At 40.9% G+C, this 20,177-nt stretch overlaps 1 long non-coding RNA gene across 2 annotated transcripts in view; it reads right to left on the bottom strand.

Moving 5' to 3' along the window:
- Positions 1-2,098: 2,098 nt before the first annotated feature.
- Positions 2,099-20,177, bottom strand: part of LOC135578204 (uncharacterized) — a 50,096-nt gene continuing 32,017 nt past the window's right edge. The window contains exons 2-3 of one of the 2 annotated variants that reach the window (XR_010469545.1): positions 3,514-3,669; positions 2,099-3,251 (exon numbers count right to left, since the gene is read on the bottom strand). This is a non-coding gene — a long non-coding RNA (uncharacterized LOC135578204). Of the gene's footprint in view, positions 3,252-3,513; positions 3,670-8,740; positions 15,254-20,177 lie in introns of those variants that run through there. The other variant, XR_010469544.1, reaches the window with a different exon arrangement.

Genomic DNA, 20,177 nt, shown 5'->3' with positions numbered 1-20,177 from the left:
TCTTAAGCTGTGGTGAGGGATCTGAGCCCTATGCAGGGGAAGGGTGCTTCTCTGGATGAGACCTGTCCCTGCTCAGGCTCGAGAGCTGCATACCATCTTTAAAGGGCAAATCTCACCCTGGAAAGAAATGCATACGTGAGCTTAATGCCTCAGCTTTCCTATACAAGTTTTTCTCAAATAGGGAAACATGTAAGCCTTACGTTATTCATAGACTGGGAGTAAATTACTTCTTCTGTCATGCTGCTCAGGCAATTTTATCTTTTTGAATGGTATGGAAATACGAGCAATTAGCTTTTAGACTATTGTTCTTTTCATATACTTCAGATGCCCATTTCCCATTCTTCTTTATAGAGCAGCTAACAGTAGATATTTTGCTCAGACAGCTTTTAAGAACTAGAGTTCACAGAATACAAAACTATATTTTCTCTTTACATTTTACCCGCTTCTCAAAAGGCTGCATAGCACACATTTCAATTTCATACTATACCTGTATTGTTTCTTCTTTTCATACTTTTAGAGCTGTATGCATGGGATTAGTTTCTAAAACATATAATTATTTAGCAAGTAGATAATGGGCTGTTGCATCACAGATGCAGATTGTTAGCATTGTTTGCATCCTTGAGATTTGTGACTAAAGACACATTCAATGACGTTTTCCTGTTGCACCAAGTAACCTGTTGAAGGATGACATCAGATACATGCAAGTTTCCATCTTCTTGCATAAGAAATAAGTTGAAAGAATCCACAAATTTCCTGGCAATTCCTTGTACTAAAACCTAGTGTTTGCTGGGAAATTATATATAAAATCTTGATTGTGTTTTAGGTTTTGGGTGTTGTTTTTTAATGTAAATGGTTTGGGACCTCCTAGCAGAAGAGAAAACCTCAGAAGCACAAACTAGCTGTAAAGAGCAGAGATGTTTTCTCCCTGTGGACTCCCGGAGCTGTCAGTGCAGGGTGGTGGCAGCAGCGCCCAGCTGCCCTGCAGTGTGCGAGCCCCAATCCCAACGCTGGGGGAAATGCAGCCTACAGCTTCCAGATCCCAGGTTGTAACTCTGCCCACCCACCTTCTGCATGGACATCTTTTCCTGGCATGGCAAAAGCTCCAGGAATCCCTGCCCCCCTCTTTCAGGTACAGCACAAACATGCATTTTGACTCTGGACGTCTTGGAGATGTGGTCTGTAGAGCTGCAACCCTCCAGCTTCTCTCCATTGGAGATCTACAGCCTCACGGTTCTGCCCTTCTCCATTGTGCCAGGTGGTGTTTGATAGAAATACCTGCTTTTCTGCAGTGCGTCTTTTGTGCAGGATTATGAACTGAAGCCAAGCAGAATGGAAATCTTAAGAAAAAACTATCATCTTCAAAGTGAAGGATGGTGGAAAAAACATTAATAAATGTCATGTCAACAAATACATTTAACTGCAAACTTTGATTGCATGGGATTCTTCTTTGGCCAGGAGGAGGATGGGAAGGAAGATTATTGCAAGGTGTTCTAATAAATTAATGTTGTTTTGAAATGTATAAATTGTTGCTGTGGAATTTGATCCCATTGGGGTTCAAATAACCCATGGGAGTCTTGTACGTAAGGAAAAGCTACTGTACATTTTTCCATAGTAAATCTGAATTTATTTAGACTAGCATGTAAAGAATATTTCAACTCTGCTCAGTTTGAAATGTCTGTAATTTTAAAAGAGAAAGACTGAGAATGACTATTGGTATCTATAGTTTAGAGTACCTTCTTGACACCAAACATACCCCTATGCAGAATCTGCACAAAGCCCATGGGGCACTTGTGGACAGCTTGAACTGCTTCATGATATAAGATCCAGGCTTGGAAGAGAATCATTTTGCAAACAAGAATTTACCTGCTGTGCTCCCTTCATCCTTTCCCTACCTGTCCCTTGGGGTCCTGTATTACAGCCAAATGGTGTTTTCCAGTTTATCTCTCTGCTGTGGCGTCCTGCTTGTCAGGTGGTCACTGTGACTTCTCATACTATGCCCACTGCACCTTGTGGGATTGTCAGGAGGCACATCATGCAAGTACTAGGCAAGATCCATGCCACTCACCTCTTCCGGAGAAGTCTACAAAATATAGAAGCATTTGTGCTAGAAAGCACAACATAATTTTAAGTGTATTATTTGGTTTGAACTGCCTTTGCAATAACAGCGGGAGAAAGCAACTTTCTTAGGGAGAAATTCTAGTTCCACTGAAACCATTAAGCATTATGAGTACTAGTGAGTTTTGGGGAAATTCTGTGACACAGGGTAGATCTTTTGTGTACTGCCAAGTCAAAGCCAGAATCTGGGCTCTGTGAGATTTCTGAATGCATAAAGCTCATTATTTTTATATTTTCTCCTTCGTTTTTGATGCAACAGAATGGTGCTATGGAATTTTGTATGCCAATGAAATATTTGGTATTTAATAAAGTTCGGCACTGCCTAGCTTTTTTAAATGATAGAGGATGCTTATTGATGGCTCATATTAGAATGATTGTAGCCTCCCATTTCAAATAGTTTTTCATGGTAGGATGAAAACAGCTCTAGATGTGTTTTAGGCATCAGCCAAGATTTACCCAAGGGGTGCAATTATCACTTACTATATTAAAGCAAAAAGAGAAGGTGTTGTACCGAAAATACCCTGAAATAAACAAGGATTCTAGAAAAAGCATTGCTTTCTGTTTCCTTTTATTTTTCCAGAAATACACGCTAAACAACGTGAGGTATTTTTCTGCAGAGGTTTTATACTTTTTTATTTTTGGAGGCATGACTAGCAAATGCAAGATGTCTCAGACCAAGAGGGATTTAAAATGTTGGATGAGTCAAGATACCTGCCTTTAATGAAAAACTCCCAATAAAGCCATATTGTGCAGGGGTGAAGGGCAGTCATTGCCATAAGGCTCTTGCAACCTGCATTTGTAGCCCTCCATGAGCTCCAGGTAAGTGGAGCCTTCAGCCCACATGGCACTGATTAAACCATCAGGGTCTAAAAATAAATAACACAAACAAGATGATGGAGGAAAAACAGCTGAGGCATTAGTGCTTTCTGACAGTACTTTTGTACAGCAGAAACCACTGTAAATTTTCTCATCACTGTACATCTATAGGTTCTTTGCTTAAGTCATTCTGTAGATTATTACACAGTCGCTGGCTGAGGAGGATCCAAAACATGAGGGAGTTGAAGCGCTTCTGGTTGTTATTTTCTTTTACATATCCTCACTGCAGCTAATCACAAGACTTTCCATCTACTTTACATCTGGAAGAACAGATTTAGATATGAAAGACAAAGACTTTAAACCAGTCGGTGTAAGTCATAAATAACTTCATTAGAATCAATGTTTTCAGCCAGTGCAGTTTAGATAAGGCTCAGTCAAAATGACTCTTATCTGTAATCCAGGCTCTGTATGGAGCTGCATGGTGAATCATAGCCTTATGGGTTTTAGACTGGGCACAGATTTTAGATCAACAAATTGTTAATAGGTTAATGAATATCCCTTTTCCTTTATAGTTTCTTTTACCTTAAGTTTTGGAGAAAAAAAATCAGGAGGGATGGCTGATTGTATGCTGTTGTTTTATAAAGGTAATACAGGCTCTAGAGTGTTTTCTCTGGCTAAGCACACTGGGTCTTCAGTTTGGGTCATCTCTGCTCTCCACAGCTTGCAAGTGCTGTGAAACTACAGAAAACACAGAGAGAGAAAACAACATTAGAAGGTATCCAGTGAGTTGGGTTAGACAGAAGAAACTCAATTTCTACAGCCTGCCAAAGAGAAGGCTCAGGGGAGACGAGATCACAGAATATAAATACCTTCAAAAGAAGAGGATTATTCGCATTACCAGAATATGACAAAACAAAAAGTAGTGGCTTCAAACTAGGGAACAGCAAGTATGATGAAGTAATTAAGCTCTGAATGGGGCATGGTGCCAAAGAAGAATGGGCCAAGTGGGAGGAAGGGGGTCAGAAGACTTAAACTGATAGAGGAGGAAAGGATTACAAACATAATTATTCAGTGTTTGGGGAGCTGCGTAATTAGGAGTAGGCAACAGCAATATCCTTTCTCTCTCCACAGAAGAGCTCTGGCACTGCTGCATGCTGCCCACCAAGGCAAGACATCCTTGTCTTTAGTGGTCTTCTCTGTGCAGGTTGGACTTGTCCAGGAAGAGTCAACCTACCAAAGCACAGCCATCACGAGCCCACACAGTGCAGTCAACTTCCATGCAAGTCTGCACCCATTGAGCTGCCCCAAAGGTGGAGAAGACTTTTGTTACAGCATCATGTAGGCAGGCATCAGAGCAGAAACCCCTCACTCTTTGACTTGCCATCTCTGCTGTGATTATTACAAAAAAAAAAAAAAAAAAAAAGACCAAAGAATCACCTGAAACATCACCATGTGACAATAGAACCCAAGGGAAGGACAGGAAGATGTGCCAGGGGAGGTTTAGGTTGGACATGATGAAAAGGTTCTTAACCCAGAGTGTGGTGGAGCACTGGAACAGGATCCCCAGGGAGGTGTCACGGCCCCAAGCCTGACAGTGTTCAAGAAGAGACCAGACAAAGCCCTCAGACACATGGTGGGAATGTTGGGGTTGTCATATGCAGGGAGAGTAGCTGGACATGATGACCCTTGTGGGTCCCTTCCAACTCAGGACATTCTATGATTCTATGTGGAAAATGTAATTCAAGTTCACTGATCTGTAAAGCAGAGATGTACAGGAAACTGTTATTGGAGCTGTTTTGAAACTTTGGCTGGTACACACGGAGTGGTGTGACTAGAGTAATAGTGGAACGCCAGCCTGACAGAAGAGCTCCTCAAGAAAAGGAGGGGTGACCTGTAGAAACCTGAGAGCGAAGCAGGGGATTCACTCACAACACAGGATGGGGAAGTTCCAGACCAACAAAGCAGCAGGAGTTGGGAGGATGCCCTGTACTGTGGACTCCTGGTATACTCATCCACTGCATGGACAACTTGCCCTCTCTCTAATTAATCTACAAATATATCTTGTTGCCCAAGGTTGGAAAAAAGGGAAATAACAAAAGGCTGTCTCCTGCTCTCAGGTCCTCCTGAGGCTGGGCAGGTGACAGTGATATCCAGCAAGAGACTCAGGGTCCTTCAAATCCCAGGGTTCAGGTTTTGCAACAGATTTCTTCTCGGTCCTCTCACAACATGGGCTGCCCTTCCAGGAAGCTGTGATCAAGCTTTTCCCTTGAACTTCCCAATCCTATGAGAGAGCTAAAGGGTTTTTTAAATTAAAATGTGCTATATAGTAGTATTTAATTAGCTCATGATTTAATGTTTTACAAATGTTTAATATTTATTCTGTTTCTTTTCCTTTAACTCTAGATAGGTAAAAATAAAGCTCCATTTTAAAGGAAGAAGGAAGCATGTTTTAAAACAAATAATGAAGACAGATAAATCACTTCATTTGCAGACAAAGAAGGATGTCTAAATTAGTTGACAACACAGACTCAGAAATGGCTACATGGCCACAACTGCCACATATCCTTTCCCCCTCTGAAGCAATGTCACAGGTGAAGATGAGTTCATTATCAAAATAATTTTCAACTTACAATAATTGCTTATGCTTATTAGAAAAGGACTGTGTTAAAACAACAAAATGTTTTGGGAATATCAGAAGCAGAACATGGGTTCATAAATGAGACTATAGCTTTCAGATACATATTTCAAATGATCTTTTAGTTTAGAATTTTTTTCCCAGTTAAGTCATTGGTTTTAAACCAGACATAAGTTTAAAATATTACCGTGAATTATAATATGTACTTGTGTTTTGGCTAAATAAAGAAAATTTCAGAAGATGGCAAATTACCATACTCAAGAACTATTTCTAGGAAAGCAGTGGCTGATTAGTCCATATTTTAATCAAGTAAACAGAGGACAACTAATTCTATAAATAATATTGGGGTTTATGTCAGTAAAAGTTAGCAGAATCTGATCTTTACAGCCTCAGTTGTTTTCAGATTAATTGGAATACATAATGAAAGTAATTACATTCTGATATTTTGATGCATGTCTCACTGTATCTTGGAAGGAGTCCAGTAAGTTGTCTGTTTATATCTGATTTATAGAATAGTGATTTGTCATTTTAAATTGCTCCTTATCAGCAATAATCATGGAGTATCTGTATAAACAGTAAATGTATCTTGATTTTTACCTTTCTGTGCTCCACAAAAAGATGTCACTAAGAATAAAGTACTGAGAAAAAAAAAATCCCATGTGGTTTACTGACAAGAAAGTCCCTTTTGAAACTAAAAAGTGAAAATCGGCCTGATATTCAACATTCCTGTATATACTATAGCTTATGTATATACAGATCATGTTACATTTTTGTGTTCAACATTTTGGGGATAAACAGCCTCTGCCATGTCAGAGAAACAAGTCATCATTTTTTTCCAAAATGTAGTGGACCTGATAGAGGAGATGGGTGAGAAAAGCTGACTTTTAAACTGAATGAAATAAGGACATGACCTAGTAAAGAGAATAATTCTTCACAGTTGTTTTGGTTTACTTGCAGGATATAGGGTCTCTTCCAGCACATCCCTTAAAAAATAATTAAAAAAAAAAAAAGTTGAAAATATGCAGGATAATAGACAAAATCTGAGATTCAGAGGCTACAGCCCCTGGATATATATTGGGGGAAGGAAAAGACTCGAAGTTGACAGCAATATTTCCAGTGGTTTCACCAAGCGTCAGGCGAGGACTTGGAGGAGGCACAGGGAACGTGCTTCGAGCAGAACCAGGATGATGGTAGGAGGGAGGAGGTGACAAGAAACAGGGATTTGGTGGGACATCTCCTTGCACAAAGCATTGGCAGGCTGGTGCTGTTTTCTATCCCTGTAAACATTTGGACATCTTTTCTTTGTCCCTTGGATGTAATTTTCCATGCAACAGTGATACATAACATTCACAAGAGGCTGAAATGGGGTTGACAGCAACCAGCACAGATACAGATTGGGCATTTTAAAGGCAGCATCATCAGTCCTACCGCAGTACCTGCCCCACCACAGTGACCTGTGCTGTGCAGTTAACCCTCTCAGGTCCCACCTTCATCCTGATGAGGCTTTCCAAGGTTGTTGCTGTTGGCATTGCTCCCTCGCTGAAGATCATGCCCTGGGCTGCTTGTGTGCTGTGGGATGTCCTGTTCCGCAAAGAGCTGTCACTCCTCTCTAGGTGAGGGGACCACCTGTCACACTGTTTGCAGGTCAGACAAACACCCAGCATCACTGCAAATGACAGGCAGCACTTTAACAGTGTTCCCATTACGAGCAGATCCTGGCTTTACCCTCTGTACCCCTTCCCTAACCTCACTAAGAGGAACCTAGGTACTGTGTTAACAGGTCTAGGCTTTCATTTGACTGAGTCAAGCCATCACCCTGACTCATTCCAAGCCTCATTTCACCCATCTCGTGAAACACGGTATTCACCAGTTGTCGTGTGCTAACCAGGCTGTTGAAAAGAGGCAAGTGTCACTGGCCAGGCAGAGAATTATAGAATAATTTTGGCTGGAAAAGACCTTGGAGATCATTGACCATTAACACTGTCAAGTCCACCACTAAACCATGTCCCTAAGAACATCCTCTACACATCTTTTAAAAACCTTCAGGGATGGTGACTCCACCACTTCCCTGGGCAGCCTATTCCAATGCTTGACAACCCTTTCTGTGAAGAAATTTTTCCTAATATCCAATTTGAACTTCCCCTAGTGCAACTTGAGGTCATTTCTACTCCTGAACACTCGTTACTAGCGAGTAGAGACCAACACCCTCCATGCTACAAATTCCTTTCAGTTGGTGTAGACAGCAATAAGGTCTCACTTCAGCCTCCTTTTCTCAGGCTAAACAGCCCCAGTTCCCCCAGCAGATCCCCTTAAGACTTGTGCTCCAGACCCCTCACCAGCTTCATTGTTGACTTGCTGGCATCTCAGGTACAAAGTGTGGATCTCCCCCAGGCCCTGAGGTTTTGGGAAGGCAGTGGGACCATAGAGCAGGTGAGCATTCCACAGCCCTCCAAAAGCAGATGTTCGGCCCCTTTGGACTCCTTCTGCCACCCTGGACATGGTGTTAGCAAGGTAACTCACATCGAGGTAGAACTCATTCAGTACAGTTGTGGGTGATCCAATACAAAGTGAAATATATTAGCTTCTCACAGTCTTTGAGCATGTGTTTCTATTGTCCCAATCTTGCTTTATGGCTTGCCTAAGATTTTATCACTTTTAATAAACAAATACTCATTATAAAGACCATTTTGCCCATTCAGGTTCTAAATCAGAGTAGCAGCTACCATTTATAAGACTTCAGTGTTCAGATATACAAGCTACCCAACATAATTTAGATAATGTGTTGAGGCTGAACGTAAGTGATAATAAACTAATGTGGATTAATCATGATGACTCAGAGAAACAATATTACATTATAAATTCCAAGTGATATGTTTCTGTTCAGAGTGGATGTGGTCTTGCTAAGAAAAATAGGTCTCTTTGAAAGTTGTTCCTTTAGGCTAAAAAAAGGTGCTTGAATCCTTGAAGACAAATATCACTGAAATGCAGTGCAAAGTTCTCTAAAAGTTTTAAAACCAAAGAGAAAAAAAAAAAAAAAAAAGGTAGACTTTTCATATGTAAGTGACTTTCCTGTATGCTGTCATAAGAACCTTATTACCACGTAATTCTGAGGCTGCAGGTTGGTGTCAGAGATCTGGGGAATCCAAGTGTGTAATAACACAGGTACAATTTAGGACAGGTCAGACGGGAGCTTTATTAACCATGATCACAAAGAGAAAACATTTGGACAGCATCACCCTCTCTGTTCCCCCGTGCTCTGCCAAGTGATTGCAGAGACACAGCCTATAGACTGTGTCAGAAAAAAAAGAAAAAAAAAAGTGAGGAAAATCAATACTTTTGATGTTAACAAAGCCAGGTCTCCAGCAGGGACGGACTCCTTCAGTAGCTTGGTAGCTGCCACAGCTCTAAGAAAGACTCACCCAGTAAATAAGGTGAGGATGTGGAGGGATGGCTCATGGTGGAGCCCGTATTATGAGGCCCACCCTGTATTGCCTTCAGTCAGCAGTGGGGAGGGGGAAAAAAACACAGACTGCTAGCTCATAGTCAAAAAGGCTGTTATTTTAGTTAGGATAAACTTCTTAGTCAGACCTTTCAAGTCTTAAATATTAATAATTTTACCATCACATTGGTAAAACACGCTTTGGGTCCTTGACTCTTATAGCTTTGTCATGTCCAATCAATTCTGTATTATCGATCATAACAATCTCTTTTATTTCCTCCTGACACGTGCAGTCGGTGAATGAATGTGCTTATGGTAAAAACCTGTTTTCTGCAATGTGCTGGCATGATCTTCCCACTCACAAGAAATTCACCAGGTCATATGTAGCAAGTGAAATAAGAAAGACCTCCTCGCTGCTGGTCTTCTTCACCCGCTCCCAAATACACACACCAACTATTCTAATGATACCTCAGCATATAATAATGTCTTCCACGCTGTATTTTCCAGCTTTTATGGACAGGTTTCGTAGCAGCAGGCTGTAATTGGAATCTGACTGTGAAATAAACAGGTACAAAATGACTGACAATTCCCAAAGATGTAAAAATACGCACATTTTAACCCCATGCAAGAGTTCCTGCACAGATCGTACAAAGTCTTGTCTTTACCTGAAGCTGAAGAAATGCTTCAAAGACAAGGCCCTTTAGCTTTTTTTTTTAAGTACATGCTACCAGAATTATAAGCTTATTTTATAAGTTATGTTATTGCTGCACTTGGGATTTCTTGAGCAAACACAAAGAAACAGCATTTGTACCATAATCACACAACACTCCCCCTGTACTGTCTCTATCACTTACTTACCCTAATGAGTACATATGGATTTTTTAATCTGTGGACAGGACTCATGTTAATATTATATTACAGTCTGCATCTTTCTCACATCAAATTCATATAACTAAAACCAAAACTGTTACTGTAAATACCTTGCACCGATTCTACAACTGGAAGTTACCATCTATGTGAATAACAGATAGCACTAGTGCTACTCATTCCAGAGAGATGAATCAAGTGAAAAAAAAATCATTACATGCATTGTGTACCTTGTACATAAAACTAATTCCTACTTTTTTATTTTATCCTCATATACTTCCATATATGCTTTGAGCAGTGCAGTCTTCATACAAATACTCTGGTCTAAAGATACTCAACCTCTCTACCTCCATGTCTCATATAGTGTGTCTTACCAGGGACTGTGACTCTGGGGAGGAGCAGAGGTAGAGGTGATTTGCAACTCACAAGATGAGAAAAGCAACTGCAGAATAAATGGCTAAGGCTCTTTGCAGTTAATGCTGTCAAACTCTTCCTATTAGAAACCCTTCATTTCAGTCATTCAAAGCTCTTCCAGAATTTAGCTGTTGGGGCTGAAATTTCCCATGTCTGTTTTCCAAAAGAGTGTCAGCATAAATTGTCCAGTTGTTTCCAATAATAAAGTCAGCAGAAAATACATTATTTGCCAATTGTACTATTTACCAGTGATTACTACAACAGTTTTGTCAATAATTTCTGGCAGTATGATGACTTGAGGCAAGGAAGTGAAATTTGGCATTGAATAGTCTTTGTGTGATGGATGAGCCTTTTGTTGTGCATCTCTGTCTGCGGAGGGGTATAATGCTCAAACACAGCCAAGTTATAAATAATTGAGAAAAAATCTGATTGCATATGTTTAGTAGCAGCTGATAAATAGCACTTCCCAGGATTCTGTCCATGCTAAGCCTATTTTATTTCTGACCAAAGGATAAAGGAGGCTAAGACAAGACTTTCCCTGCAATTCCCAGGTGCGCTGGTCCAGGAGCCAGACACGAAACCAAGGTGGAGATAACACAAGGTGGCTGCATAGATGGGATCGCTCCCCGCGGTGGCAAAGGGAAAGGTATCGGTCTCCTTTCAAGCCCTTTTACCCAGCTAACCTCACAAAACCGTTCACCGAAAGCCATCCCTCCATAGCCATGGGTGGCCCCTTAGCTGTGTGCTCACCTGGAGCAGGAGGCTGCATCTGCCCTGCAGGAGCACTGGGCTCTCACACCCGCTTCTGACATCAGGGAAGGCTGTACTGCGAACAAATGAAGTCTGAGGAACAGCTGTCTATTGTTTTCTTACTCAATTTCCAGAATTTGTAAAGTTATTATTTATAGGCTTCAGCTTATTATCTGAAAAATGGAACTAATAACACTCTTCATTGCAGCAAAGGAGTATGGCAATAAGTTCATTACTGCTTGCAAAACAGCTGGGTACACTAATGATGAACATGAAAGAAATGGTCATAAGGAAACAAATAATTCTGCATTGCATCAGGTTTGCACAATGTGAAATGAATAAGGCATTGGATGCTCAGTGAACACAAGGATAAAATCAAATACTGAGTTCATTAATGGGCCATCTATACAAAGCATGTTTCCATGTCAGGTGTCTGACTAAAAATTTCAGTAGAAGAAGCCTGTCAGCAAGGACAAAAAACCAATATGTGTTCTCTTAATTAAAGACTGATCATAATGCACAAACCCAAAGGAAGCTTGTTAATATTGCACAGATTAAAGACAGGAAAAAAACAACCAACCAAAAAAAAAGTCAAAAAAACAAACCAAAAAAAACAAACCCACCAAACCAAACCAAAAAAAAACAAACCCACCAAACCAATATAATTAAGTTTTACTGCTTGACTTTCAAAGCTTTGTGGTTTTTTAACATTTTGTGATACATAACGTTAACATTTGCAAATAATAACTAAATGCAGGATGACTGAAAATTATAAACTTATGGCTTTAAGTGCTGATATGCTTTCCTAGGAGCATCACTTAGACCACATGATTTTACAATACGTAAACATAATACAGGCAACACTGAGACCTGATTTACTACCTAACAATATATTCTTCAAACTTAGTAGAGGCAAGAACAAGATCAACCTCAAAACTCCTACAGACATCAGAGCTTTAATGTAAAGAAATGTAAACAAAACTCGGGATGACAGCAGCGACAGGTTTTCCATTTTTTCCTGACATCTTTCTGGGCTTGATGTGATTTAGCACTGAAACACAATCCAATGACAAACAGCAAAAATCCCTCTTTGATGCAATTTTACAAAGCAGTCCTCTTCAACAGCAGGTTTTCCATGAACACAGTGTGACAGCTAAAAAAGGGTCAGGCTAAACCTTTATCCGAGGCAGTCACTTTGGTTTAGAGTGTCTCCCCTGGTAAATAAGAGGGCCAAGGTACCAGGCTGGAGATCCCCCATAGTATTTAATTCTCCCAATGTCCCCCAGCCCTGCCCCACCCAACATCGCCCTCACCACTGTCCCAGCAGACTGTGCACCCCCAGGCATCCCCGCCTGCCCCACACCATGGGCTGGGGAACCCAAGGCATATCTTCAGCTTCACACCACTGCAACAGCATCACTTCCACCTCACCAATGCAAACCAGCCCTGTGGCAGGGTCATGGGGATGCTACAGTGCATCTGGGCCAAGGGCTGCATAGGGTGGACATGGCAGTGTGTACCTGGAGGCCAAAGCGCTGAGAAGCCTCTCTGGTCTTGCTTGGTTTAGCAGTGCAGGGGTGGCCCAAGGGACCTGTCCTGTCTGAGGGACCAGACTGCTCTGCTGAAGGTTTCCTAGCTCCTCTCTTCCAGTTCATGCCTCTAACTGGGCAAGATGGCACCCTTGGAGTCCCTGTTCCTCAGCTCAGACCATCAGCAGTTGATTATGGATACAACTCCTGAAGGTTTTCATCCTTCTTACCACCACAGCCTTCCACAAAACGAAGGTTTCTGGCAGCTTCCCCTCTGTCTTGTGTCCTTTGTGACTGGGAGATTACCAGGCACTATGTGTTCCCGCATGCCTACTCTTGAAAAGCCTCAACTTGGAACAGGGATTAGGAGCCCACACCTAATAAATTAATCCTGTGGCTTACAATAAAAAGACTTTAAATGGTTATGCTAGACTTTTTTGAATTTTTTCCTTACCCTACATTAGCGCAATACTACAAGTATGTTCTGTGCTATGTGAATGATATTTATTCATGGTGCTGGGCTTATGTGTGTCATCTACCCTTCTGCCACATGTGTTCTAAGCTGCATGTGCAAGATAACCTGGTTATCTCAAAGGCTGTGGTATAGTTTGGACTTGACAGTGAAGTTAAGAGCCATTTGTAATCACAAGGAAAATTAAGCTACAGAGCATTTCTGACTGTAATATAGCAAATGAGTACTAACCATCACACTGCATTTTCCCATTACTTAGACTTTTTTCCAGAATATCTGAAGAATTTTTTATATTAAATTTGCTATCTTGATTGATTTTAATGCATCAGTCATATATTTATCTTCCTCTTCCAAATTACACTCGCTGAAGAAACAGAAATGAACCAAACAGGGAAAAAACCCTACACACTCATAGCAAAAAGAAATGTACTCTCAATTTCAAAGGTGCAATGAATGAATGTTTTTAATTTACTAATACAATAAAATATTTCTTATTATTTTCAGGTTAAACATATGCAATGTGTTTCCAGTAAGATGGCTATACTTATTAAGTATAGCAGGTCACTGACTAGATGGCATTACTGCATTGCCTGAGGTCCCAAGAACATGCAGTCAGCCTTGATTACTGGTGGCCCAGTCCTGCAAGGTACTACACAATTTCATCTTTCATTTCAATAGTAGCTAAGAATGTTTTGCATCCCTTAGGAACAAGCACATGAAAGAGCCTGCTCTAAATTAGCTGAGAAACAGCTTCATGTGAAATTTTACATTTGTTTTTAATGAGAAAAGAATAGGACAGCTATGCTAATAGAACATTTGACCCAGCAATTTCAGATTTTCCTTCCATGTCTGAGAGATCTCCCATACAGAGATAGGCTGACTTGTTGTATCTACACTTCACAATTTTATTTGGTTTCTGAAGTTTTCCTTCTGAGTGCTTACAAAGCCATTTTAAAGTGTTCTATTCCAAGAATACTATTCACAAAAAAACTAATGCAACTTTATTATGTACACACTTATTGAAATATTGATCAACGAAGGAAAGAGAATTGTCAGTCATAATCCGCAAGTGATCCAATAAGCAGGAGATATCATAAAGTTTTTAGTAGAACACTAGTCACTCTATAAAGGAAAAATCCATTACACTACAGATTAATATTGCAAAATTATTTCCATTTTCTCTTTCTTTTTCCCATTTTCACTTCTTCACTCCAGCTGAAAAGTGTTTTTCTTTTAGGAGTTTGTTCACATACTCGATCAGCAGGAGTTACCTGAGTTTCAGACTTTGTATGAGTGCCTCTGCCTCCTCTGTTCTACACCAGACATACAGCTTCAACAACTGACTTTACTGAAACAGTGACAATCAACATGGGCTCCCCTTCAGCTTCTGGGTCTACCTGGTAGCTGGTGTTGGATCAAATAATCTGAGTCACACTTGCTGAAAAAGTTGTCACTGTTGCTAGAGGAGACATTTTTGCATCAGCGTAGGTAAGTCAAATACTTTTGTCCAAACCTTCACCAGGCTCAATGGAGCTGGACTTTATTAGAGAAAAAGATGACAATGTCACAGGAGAGAAGAATGACCTTTCATTTATCCCTTCCGCAAACGAGAGTTCCGAAATTCTTTGAGCGTTTTCATTATTTGAAGCACATTTTTCAGACAAAAACTGGGATTTGTGCTTTGTGGATATTTTAAAAATCTAAACCTCCATAAATTTTGGCATTTTGAGCAGTCAGCATTTCAGCAGTCATGTTCTGAGCCACCAAAAGCACTCTTTAGTACAGGTCTTACAGATGTTAGGTACAATGCCTTAGCTCATTCCGTGTTACAACTAAACTCATTTTTAAAGAGATACATTGACAATTTCCACTGTAAAAAAATGTATTTAAAAATAAAAAACCTCAAACTTTTAATCCTACTGTCTTCTTTAGAGCTTTTTTAGTACAAGCAAACCATATACTTCCTTCTATTTCTTTCTTAATACTTAAGATTCTTCAACAAAATAAGAATATTTGTTCACCCAAGAAACAAAAATTATGAGGTCACTGACGCTTTGTTTGCTTGTTGTTGGTGGTTGTTTTCCTCAACTCGCTTATCAGAGAGAGTTATTGAATATGAGAGGGTAAATTAGATGTCAAGTCTGACTCGTACAAAGTAGATGTGCTGTCTGTTTCACTGCTCCGATAGTTCACACAAGGTGAAGAATATATCCTGGCTGTGGAGGGAAAAAAAAGAGGATTACTCCTGCAGCACCCATTCACACAGGCTGCAAATCTGCCATCTGCCATGAATAAAAGGCGGGATGAGCTGCAGCATTTCACAAGCAGAGTAGGAAAAACTGCATTGTAATCTAATCATTGTAATCACTGTAATTATCCAGCTCTGTAGCAGCGCTGGAGAAGTGGTCAATACGTTCCTCTAGCAGCTGAAGAGCACAGGGTGCTCACGGACGGAGGGAAGGACAGAACGAGTTGTGCCATCTGCTTTGCCTCCTGCTCCAGGTTGTACCTGCCGGGAACTCGCGGCTCAGAGACCAAATGTTCCCTAACGCAGCACCCACGGCTCCCAGGGACACAGGCGGCTCAGCACCGGTGGCCGCGGCATGAATGAGAATGAGTTTGTTTGGATCCAGAGGTAATCGCCAACACTCAGCTGCCACCCCCTGAATTTCTGTTACAATATAATGTGCAATTTCCCTCTACAGCGACATCCTGGTTCAGATTATTTCAGAAGCATTTTGTTTGCCGGAGTACTTATGTGTACTATACACCTTTACTCAATCAGAAGACAGCTAATTTCTTTGCTGTGCTAATTAGGTCAGAGCAAAATATAACATGTTTATGTTTGTTCTTGTCAGCCAGTTCGAGAATGTGGTTCCTTTTGAGTGACTCTATCCCCTAGTTTCTGATATTTTGCTGTGGACTACCTGATTTCTCTGTAGCTGTGCATGTGCTTACTTGCAGGCAGTGCAAGTACAGTCCACACAGGGGCAGGGTGTTGCTCTCAACAGCCTGTACATACCCAAACTGCAGAGTAAGCTAGAATAGTATCAGTGGCTGTTATCTATTCGTACTCCACATGCCTGTGGTTACATGTATTGACTTGCAGCCTGAGTCACATAATGATGGGTTACATCTGCGATAGAGTATCATATAAACATGGCACAACAGGAGTGGGAAGGAGATATATATATATATACATATGTATATAAGAACATATCCAAATTAATTTTATGGATACAGCTGTATGGAATGGTTGCCCACCATACTGAGGAGCAGGCTTCTTGCCCCAGGAGGTCCTCTCGGTTATGTAATATTAAGACTGAAAATGAAGTTGTCCTTGGAACAATGGGGTTGCCTTCTACAACTGGGGTGGTGCATTTATGTGTCACTTATCAGCACAGACACATAAAAAATCAGAAATTACGAAAGTCCTGAGTAAAGATAAAAGCCCTTACTGGCATCAGGGCAGTCTGAGTGCATTTCTCCAAGCCTTTGCTTTTGCTCTTGCTTTGCCATTCTCCCACATCACCTCATAATGTCAGAGTTAACATTAATAAACTCATTTTTATCACTTAATAGGACAGAATTAACAGGAGAGAAAGACAATCCCATAGCTGTCTGCAGGCCTGAATGTTCTCCTGCTCAGAAACCAAGTTTCCCGAGCTGGACAAGACACTGACAGTGGGTTTGTCTCCCCTGGTGAGCACAGCACAGTCCTGCATGGAGATTCAGCATTGCTCAGCAGTGCCTGTGCTTTGGATGGGGGAGCCTGGGTGGGTCTCCAAGGGCAAGAACATCTTCAGAGCATGGACAATGAAGGGTGAACAGTGCAGCTCTCCCCACCCTGTGCAGGTCTGATAAGGGAAGAAGAGGGGGGCTTGGTTTTGCTTTTTATGAGAGAGGTGAAGGTAGGAAGATCAGATAGGTAGGAAAAGCAGATAACCCAGGAATTTCAAGAGTTAAATTGTCTTAAAACTAGTTCTCCCACTGAGATGAAAGGAGCAGCTCACACTGGCCCAGCTGTAGCCTCAGCCGTGCAGCTGCACACTCAGGATTCCCCTCCACTAGGGATTTTATCATCTACACCTCCTCAAACTCAGTATAACTTTAAACAAGCACAGTTGCACAGGTAAGTAGCACCTACATGACACATACAGCCCTATCTTCCACGAGTTATAGTTCTACCAGACATTCTGCACTTCTGCTTCTATCAAAAACTTTTCTCATTCAACATTTTGTACGCAGGGACCAAAAAAGTAACCTTGAGAGAAAGCGGGAGACTTGAATGAGATTGGAGGCACACAAAGGCTTTCCAAACAGCATATGAACCCAAGGGGGACACATCTGCTCTCCTGAAGCTGAGGGGATCTGTCCCTGCCTTTCACAGGCCATAAACCAGGAGCCAGTCTCAGCACAACAGTTTCAGATATTAAGTAGATGCTGTAACTAAGGTATCATATTCCCATTTTGAGAAAAACCAAACAAAGCAAAACAAAACAAAAAAACCTACCAGTAAAAGCTATCAAAATGCATAGGTTTACAAGATTTCTGTGTATGCTCTTGTTCTGTCATCTACATACAGTTGTCTTTTACACTGTCTGCTGACAGCATTTGATGCTTTTTTCCTCCTGTGCTTATTTTTAGTTGCCATAGGAACTTTCTTATTTCCTGTCATCTGATGCCGTTATTTAATACTATTAATTGTATAAAAGGGTGTTGATTCTGGTACTCTAGATGCTGAAAAAGAGCTTTAGGAAGGCAGAACACACATTTCCATTTACTCAGTCTTTTATTCATTTGTTTCTATCAATATTTAATTCAAAAAGCCAGATACTGTAATAACAGCTGTTACCACATCAGTGGAACCCCGAGGAGATCCTCTCCAGTCTTCTCTACTTGTTTTGTCTGTTTCCCTCCCACTACCATAAGTATATTCATTTGAAATAGTATCTTTTGTCTGTTTAGTTTGTAGCTTCATTCTTCCTCACTCCCCATATATCCTATTATTTTTTTTTCCAAAAGAAAAATTAAGATCTGCTGTTAAAATGAACGGTGAGCAGACAGAAATTTTTCCAGCATATAAAAAAACAGGGTCTGGAAAAATATTGGGATCTGACGGGGATTTCTTTTTGGCAGAGCCCAGTTCTTATTCTCTTACATATAATAAGCTATTTGCAAAAGATGATTTTTTCATTAAATTTGTTGTGTGACCTGAAAGCAATAAAGAATGACCAGAATTGAATGAGAACTACAATAGCTTAATCCGGCACTTCCTTTCTCCACATCAGCTTTAACATTTCTACAGCTTTTCCCATGAACAGATCACATATTTGGAGAAAAGACACGATCAACATATACATTGGCATTTGAATTGGTATTATATGGAATGTCGATGCAAGCTTATTCCAGTCCTCCTCTGGAAAAATTTGGGAAAATAGCAGTAATGTATACAAATTCAAATCCTGCTACAAAAACTTATTTCTTTTTCCATTTCACAACACTGGTATTCATTAGGTAGAGTTAGCAGGTAGTTAGGAATAAAGAAACCGGCAAATAAATGAACATTTATAACTTTGGAAAATAATTCTGCCAGCATGACTTAAATTACTCAAACTTCATCTAAGGTTTTATTCAAAGCATCCTAAAGACAACTTGAACCTCCTCACCGACTTTAGGAGCTGCTGGATTAGTCCCACCAAAGGGGCTAACAGGAATATTAATGAGTTCACTGGGGTGCCAGAAGGATAATACTCTACTCAGGAACGTCCCCAAAGCATATGGTATGTGCTCTTGCTGAGACAAGCACTGTCAAGTGCTTAGTCGCTGTAACTCAACAGGCATCTCTGGCAAATGATTTTCAACCCGATCCTGGAAGCTCGTCCACAAATGGTCCCATCTGCAGAGGTGCTTCCCAGCCATCCCAGCCCAGCCCCACCGTCAACAGACCCACCATCACCCCGACTTGGTTCGATGGACGGGATTCATCCTGGGACGAGCTGTCCTGCAAATGACGATGCTGATTTTGTTTAGGCCCAACTAAATAAAGGTACAATATTTGTTCAACAGCACATGCTTTTATTATTTTAGCAAAAGCAAAATGTATTCAATGTCTGCCTTTTGGTCTGAGCAGGAAGAACTGAAGGGTTTAGGAACTGGATCTTTACTTTTTTAACCACTTTCTTCTTTTAGAAATGGTTTAAAAAAAACAACTTATTTGGAAAATAAAGTGTGCATGCATGTGAAAGTAGTTTTTTTATATATCTAGAGATTGAAATTTAAAACTGACTGCAGAAAAAAAAATAAACAACAACTAGAAATTGCCCATAAAACCTTTTCCCAAATGTGCATCCTAGTTAAAACAGAAGTCAATGAGTTACTGTTTTTATAAAATAAGTTATTGCCCCCAACAATTGTCTTTTTAAAAAAAATATATTTTCAGGAATATGCTACTAGTCTGACCCACATCAAAATATGGGAATGCTGTAAATGCAGCCAAGCCAAATTGAAAAATAACTCCCAGTTTACCATGACTAATATGCAGCGGCATTTATAACATCGCATTAAATTTGAAAGAAACTGCAAAGGTACCCAGGACCCCTGGAAAGTCCACGGCACAAGATCTGGGAAGAAGCAGCTCAGATGAGCAAATCACCTGCAACTGAACTGGACGTTGAGTTTCCATCCCCCTTCCGCAGAACCAGTTGGGTCAGCCAGCATGGAGACAAGAGCTGGGAGGCTGTAGGATACAGGGGCTGGCTGGTCCAGGCAGTGCCCCATTAGGGGGTTGGGGGATCCCGTTTGGTCAGGAGGCTCCAGGGCCACCCAAGAGAGAGCTGTGGGATGTGAGCAGCTGCAATTCACTGTGTGACAGCAGTGGGAGAAAGGTGAGCACGAGAGCAAGCCCAGAACAGCTCATGAAGTCAAAGGCCACAAAGACTGAAATAACATATAGAAGCAGAACTGGCATATTGTTCTTCCTCCTTTATGCCTCGCTGCAGTGGAGATGGGAAAGGATGGAGACATCACCTGCCTGGCCGTGGGGCTGCCACCGAGCATGAGAGCGTGTTTGCTTCTCCAAATAACAAATGCTGGCCCAGCAGCAACTCTGTAAGGTTCAACAAAGAATGAAGCGAGTTA

Source organism: Columba livia, chromosome 1 (genome assembly GCF_036013475.1).
Source record: "Columba livia isolate bColLiv1 breed racing homer chromosome 1, bColLiv1.pat.W.v2, whole genome shotgun sequence".
NCBI lineage: Eukaryota > Metazoa > Chordata > Aves > Columbiformes > Columbidae > Columba > Columba livia.
Note: the sequence above shows the minus strand (reverse complement) of the source record. Positions and strands in the feature narration are given on the sequence as shown.